Below are 5,841 nucleotides of genomic sequence, written 5' to 3' on the forward strand. Positions count from 1 at the left end.
CCACACATAATGATAGTGACTTTCTATGTGTTTCATGCGAGCATGAAATGTAGGATTGTTTCCAATAGCAATGCAACTCTAGTTGTCACAAAAGATCTGAGTTGCGTCACCATTCTGAGCATGATGCAAGTCATGTAGAAGCTTCGTCAACCACATACATTCCATAGTGGCTGAACTCATAGCTTTGTACTCTGCTTCATTGCTGCTAGAGAGAGACACTCGGTCTTTCTTCTTATTGAGCCATGAGATACATGCTGAGCCCAATGAGAAACGATAGCCACAAGTGGACCTACAATCATCTATGTTCCCTAACCAACTATAAAGCCACTGAAAAAAATGTCACCATCTAGAGCATAATGCAGCCCATAGGTAAGTGTACCATGTACATAACGGAGTACCCTCTTCACTACATTCCAATGCATGACTATGGGAAAATGCATGAACTGAGATATATGCCCTTTTACATAGGCAATGTCTGGCCACATAGAGCATAAGTAAATCAAACTACCAACCAAGTACCTATACAAAGTACCGTCAAACTTTTTAGCCTCATCATGCTTAATCAGCTTTAGTCCTTTTTCCAATGGAGTGGTGACCACATGCTTACTATTCTCCATCTTAAATTTTTGCAACAACCCCTTCAAATATTTGGTCTGTAGCGTAGAAATCCCCCCTTAGGTTTTCCAAAATTCAACACCAAGATAGTAGTATAAGAGGCCCAAATCTGTAATGTCAAAGGTCTGACATAAGGTGGACTGCATTGCTTGCTACAAATTACAGCCGGTGAGTATGAAATGACATAGGGCACAAGCATGACCAAATTCGATTTTTGTTGCAGAACATATAAATGTGGCTCTGTATGAGTGTTGACATACGCCTGGGACAATACTCACTTTTTAATATTTGATACCTTCGATGCAAGGGAAATAACATGTTTGTATTTGTGTTTGAATTAGGTGGTCTATCAACCAATGGTGGATAATAATAGGTGATCGCACCTCATACCTATTATGCCACGTTCCAAAGTGATGTATAGTACATTTACTAATATGGAGCATATGGAGGATGATCATGGCCATGGAGGTGATGATGATCATGATACGAGAGATGAGGATGATCATGAGCTAGGAGATATAGATATTCAGGCCACTACCCATGAGGACGAGCCTACCATTGGTGATGCTGATTTCGATGAGGACAGTAGCACTAGTAGTGGGCTGAATGTATTTGTAGATCTCCACATTGGTTTGGATATTGAAGTAGATAGTCTGGCAAAGGGTTGATCTCATTGAGGATGAGATCGAACTATAGCCCATCATTGATATTGGCAAAACTATTTTATATATTGTCTCATTCTCATGACCTCACTTAATTTTTATGTATGTGCATTTGGCAAAAAGCATATTATCGTGTATGACACGTGCATAGCATTGATATTTTTTTTAATTATGTGCTTTGCCAAATCATGGGCAATGTTTGGAAAGCAGTAATGCACATTTATCAGCCTGCGGTAAAATTTTTTACTCTGTTGCGCATTTATAAATGCGTCTAAAACACAATGTAGTTGCGCTATTAGACGCACGAATAGATGCGCTAGTAGACACTTATTTTGTGCATCTATCAGGCGCGTCTGTAGTTGCTTTGTCTTGTTGTGATGCATAAGTAATCTGGTGCTTGATGAGTGGCTCTTGCAAATAAGAAGGTGATGTACATTTATTTGCTGAAAATTCCCTTTTGTGAGTGTGATCTTCTCTTTTTTTCTTAGCTCACATTGTGTTATGTGGTCTACTTGTTACTGGATCAAATTATATGCTGCCTATGATTAGGCTAAGAAGACGATTGTAAGTGAACTTATTGAGAAATGGAAGGTGAAATGTTGTGCCACATGAGAGAAGAGGAAGAGGACTAGTAAATATAAGATACCATGAAAGAAGAGGAAGAGGACTAGTAAATATAAGATAACATGTTCAATTTTATGTTTAATGTTTATAATTACGTAAAAAATACTTCCTGAAGCTTAATAGCAAGCAAGTGTGAGCTCTTGAAAAGGCCTTTGATAAAGGTAAACTAAGGAATAGAGATGGGATCAGCTTTTTACACTTGATGATCCAAAAGTTGAATGCATAAGGAAAGTTGGAGGAAAAAAGGGCACCCATGTTTAACAAGGTGTAGTTCAAGCTCATTACAAAGGCTATATTAGTTGGGTTTCATTTCTCTCCTATTTTCCATTCGAGTCTCCTTTTCTTTCTTTACACTAGTATTAGAGCTGCCATAACTATGGTTTAAGGATTGCTTATGACACTTTTATCATGGCACACACAAAGCTTTGAACAAATGTCCATATCTGATATTTGATCTTGCTACAACAAGAAAATAGTAGAATGCCTTGCTAATTAGTGGCCTTGGTAGTGTAAGTGAAGAAAGGCGAGGGAGATAGTCCTCTACAAGGATAGGACACATGCATGTGAGTGAGGCTCGCCTAGTTCAAGCACATAGAGAATCATCATAGATCTTAGTGACCCAGTTTCCTTTGTTTTAGGTCTAGCACTTGGACTTTTAAGAGACCAAGAACATGAGAGCACATGTTGTGCCTTCCCCGTGAGCCTACCACCCTTATGCAGCTCGAAGAAGATCTCTTTGTGATTAGCCACCCTGAGGGGGTGTTATTGAGAAACTAATGCCTACAATGAATGCATCACCTAATCTTGATAAAACCACTGTTGCCAAATGGAGGCATATATTGTCCTTTTCTAGAACACAACACCTTGGAACGGGGCCCAAGCTCATAACGAAGAGGACAAATTCCTATACAATGTGTCTAGGTGGCCAAGTAGGCTCAAGAACTAGCTAAATGGTAGAAGATGTATACACCAAGAATCTGATCTAGCAAGATGATGTTGGCTTCCTTCTCAAATAAGATGCTTGGTTGCTCTTGGTAGCTCCTCCATTTAGTGAGAGCGTTCTTGCTCTTAGTTGCTCTTGGTAGCTTCTCTCTTTAGTGAGAGCGTGCTTGAAAGAATCTCTTTAAAGATGAGATCTAGAGTTGGGTCTATGTTTCACCTTACTTAAGCTTCTCCAAATCCGTTGAAATTTATCCATCGTGATTCTTATGTTCAAGAATAATGCACTACCTCAACGCAAAAATAGCAATGACTACAATTGCAATCACTAAAATTTTAAAAACTAAGGTGTCTTTTAAAACATGTAGAAGATAGAAAAACATCAACGGAAAAGTTCAAGGTAGGCAAATAAAAAGACATTCCATAGGCTGAAGAGGCTCATTCGGGCCCTGGGGCTCATCCTAATCTTCTGTGCACAGTAATTGCCGTCGCCACATTCACCTCACTATCTACAATCATAGCTCCTATTTCGTTGCATTACCTCTGCCATACAAATCTTCCCTTCATTCTCGAATCTCGGAGGCTGATGATGTGGTCAATCCATGTGTAACACATAGTGGCAGTCCCTCGTCTTCTTCTGAGCTCACTCCATCATACGATCGAGTTGGAGATTGCACGACAAATGAGCTGCGTAATGGGATACGATACAATTGATCAGCAACCTCTCTCATGGACGGCCTGCTATCGCTTTGGATTGATAAGCAACTGAGGGCAATCTTGGTCAAATGATAAACGGAGCTCTTTTCTTGTGCGCTCATCGAAGCTGCGAGATGGGGATCTATGATTTCAGAGAACTCTCCTGTCCTCAACTTTCTGTCACACAGTAAAGCTAGATTGCTGCCCATTGCCACTGGCGACAATGAAGTTAATAGCTCGAGTAATACCATCCCAAAGCTATAGACATCGCTCTTGTCAGTGAGGCGTAAAGTTTCAAAGTATTCAAGATCCAAGTACCCGAACGTGCCCAACACTACCGTGGAGACATGGGTCTGATCGAGTGCGCTTAGTCTTGACACACCGAAATCAGCAATTTTTGGGGTGAAGTCATGGTCCAGGAGGATGTTAGAAGATTTTATATCTCTGTGGATGATCGGTGGAGATGCAGCAGAATGTAGATACGTAATGGCATCTGCAGTTTGACACGCAATTTGCAAGCGAATTTCCCAACTCAGGTTAGTACCGAATTTGCCTCGCAGATGCTCCGACAGCGTTCCATTGGGAATGTACTCATAGATGAGGAGGGGTACTCGTGCCTCGAGACAGCAACCGAGCAGTTGAACAATGTTTCGGTGGTTGATGTTGGAGCAAAGAATGATTTCGTTGATGAATTGATCCGCTTCCCCAGGCTGCTGTGCGCGGTTAGACTTCTTGATTGCCATAACGGAGCCATCTGTGAGGATGCCCTTGTAAACGGTTCCATAGCCACCACTTCCCAGTTTCATTGTCTCGGAAAATTTATGAGTAGCCTTTTCTAGTTCAGCTTCTGCGAAGAGTTTGGGCGTTACGTGTGTGTGTGGTTTCACCCAAAAAAAAAAGTGTGTGTGTGTGTGTGCCTATACACATCTTAGACCCTTTTTCCCATTCATTTCTTGCTACTACTAATAATGAAACATGTTCCTTCCCATAGCCACCTTCGATCTAGCCAAATCAATGAGCCCAACCTATTCAAGAATATTGTCCACTAGAGCATTCAATGTACCAATTACTTAGAAGTTGTAGGCAAAATCTCTCTCTCTCTCTCTCTCTCTCTCTCTCTCTCTCCCTCTCTCTCTCTCTCTCTCTCTCTCTCTCACACACACACACACACACACACGCACACGCACACGCACACACACACCCCTCTCTTTTTTTTTGGGTGAAAATTTTTATGTCTTATCTTAGACAATAGTTTCCCCCTGCATGGGGAGCTGAAACGTACATCAACAAAAGATCTCTCTCTCTCTCACACACACACACACACACACAAGTTTAAATTGAATCGAGTTAATTATAGTTGAGAACATATCAATGAAGGACTTCATTCATTAAAAATGGCTAAGCAACACGATAGATTTCATTCAACCAAAGATAATACATATTTCAGCAAAATACAACAGGGTTGACGTTGTCCAAAGCAAGAGAATCAAATTGAAACAAAAAGAGAACTTATCGATCTGAAAAAGTAACAATTGGTTAAGAAAACACATTGGACCTCGAAAAGGTCCACTATATATGCAGGAAGAGTCCCAGGTGGAACATCACTAGGGTGACCTATGAAAATAGTGTGGGAGCAAGGAATTGAAGGCTGTATTAAGGAAGGTTTGGGATATCCAGCCCTATGCAAATATCCATCCAATTTTGGGGCTATAAATAAGACATCATGGAAATTTGGTCATCATGAACGACCAAATGGAATCGGTGTCGAAGATGTTGTTGACACTCGGGTAAAAACCATTGCAAGCATTCCCCTGAGCATACTTCTTGAGGTCAATGTACATTTGAATTGAGGGTATGTTGGAGTAGAAGCCAAGGCAATCATGTAGATCAAGCACTACCTCCGAGACCCAACCTCGACAACTACCATCCCACGCTATGCACGTCTAGCACCATTTCCAATGTGACTTTATTAAACACATTTGTAAACACATTTTGACCATTTGCATCAATCACATTGCCTTCTAGGAAGGCAAGGATGAGGTTCTCCAAGTTGCCTTGGATGGTAAAAAGTTGACACATGTAAGGGATCACTGGCGTGTGTGGAACACTCACAATCTCCATGACAATTATGCTTCTATTCATGTAAATCACCTTTATCTTCTCTAGTTTCCCTTGTCTTTCCACTAGTTCCAAAACTCCTCATGATAGATCCTACTACTGAAACAAGCTACTACATTAAGTGAGAAACATCTTCCTCTTGACCCTCGATGATGGCAAGCTCTAGGAGAGCTCTTCGAGCTTCGTC

General features: G+C 40.9%; 1 pseudogene; it reads right to left on the bottom strand.

Annotated features, from left to right (window-relative positions):
- Positions 1–3,403: 3,403 nt before the first annotated feature.
- Positions 3,404–4,342, bottom strand: LOC147888404 (wall-associated receptor kinase-like 14 pseudogene; annotated as a pseudogene).
- Positions 4,343–5,841: the final 1,499 nt, after the last annotated feature.

Source organism: Dipteris shenzhenensis, chromosome 21 (genome assembly GCF_047967505.1).
Source record: "Dipteris shenzhenensis isolate YYH24624 ecotype China chromosome 21, Dip_SZ_1.0, whole genome shotgun sequence".
Lineage (NCBI taxonomy): Eukaryota > Viridiplantae > Streptophyta > Polypodiopsida > Gleicheniales > Dipteridaceae > Dipteris > Dipteris shenzhenensis.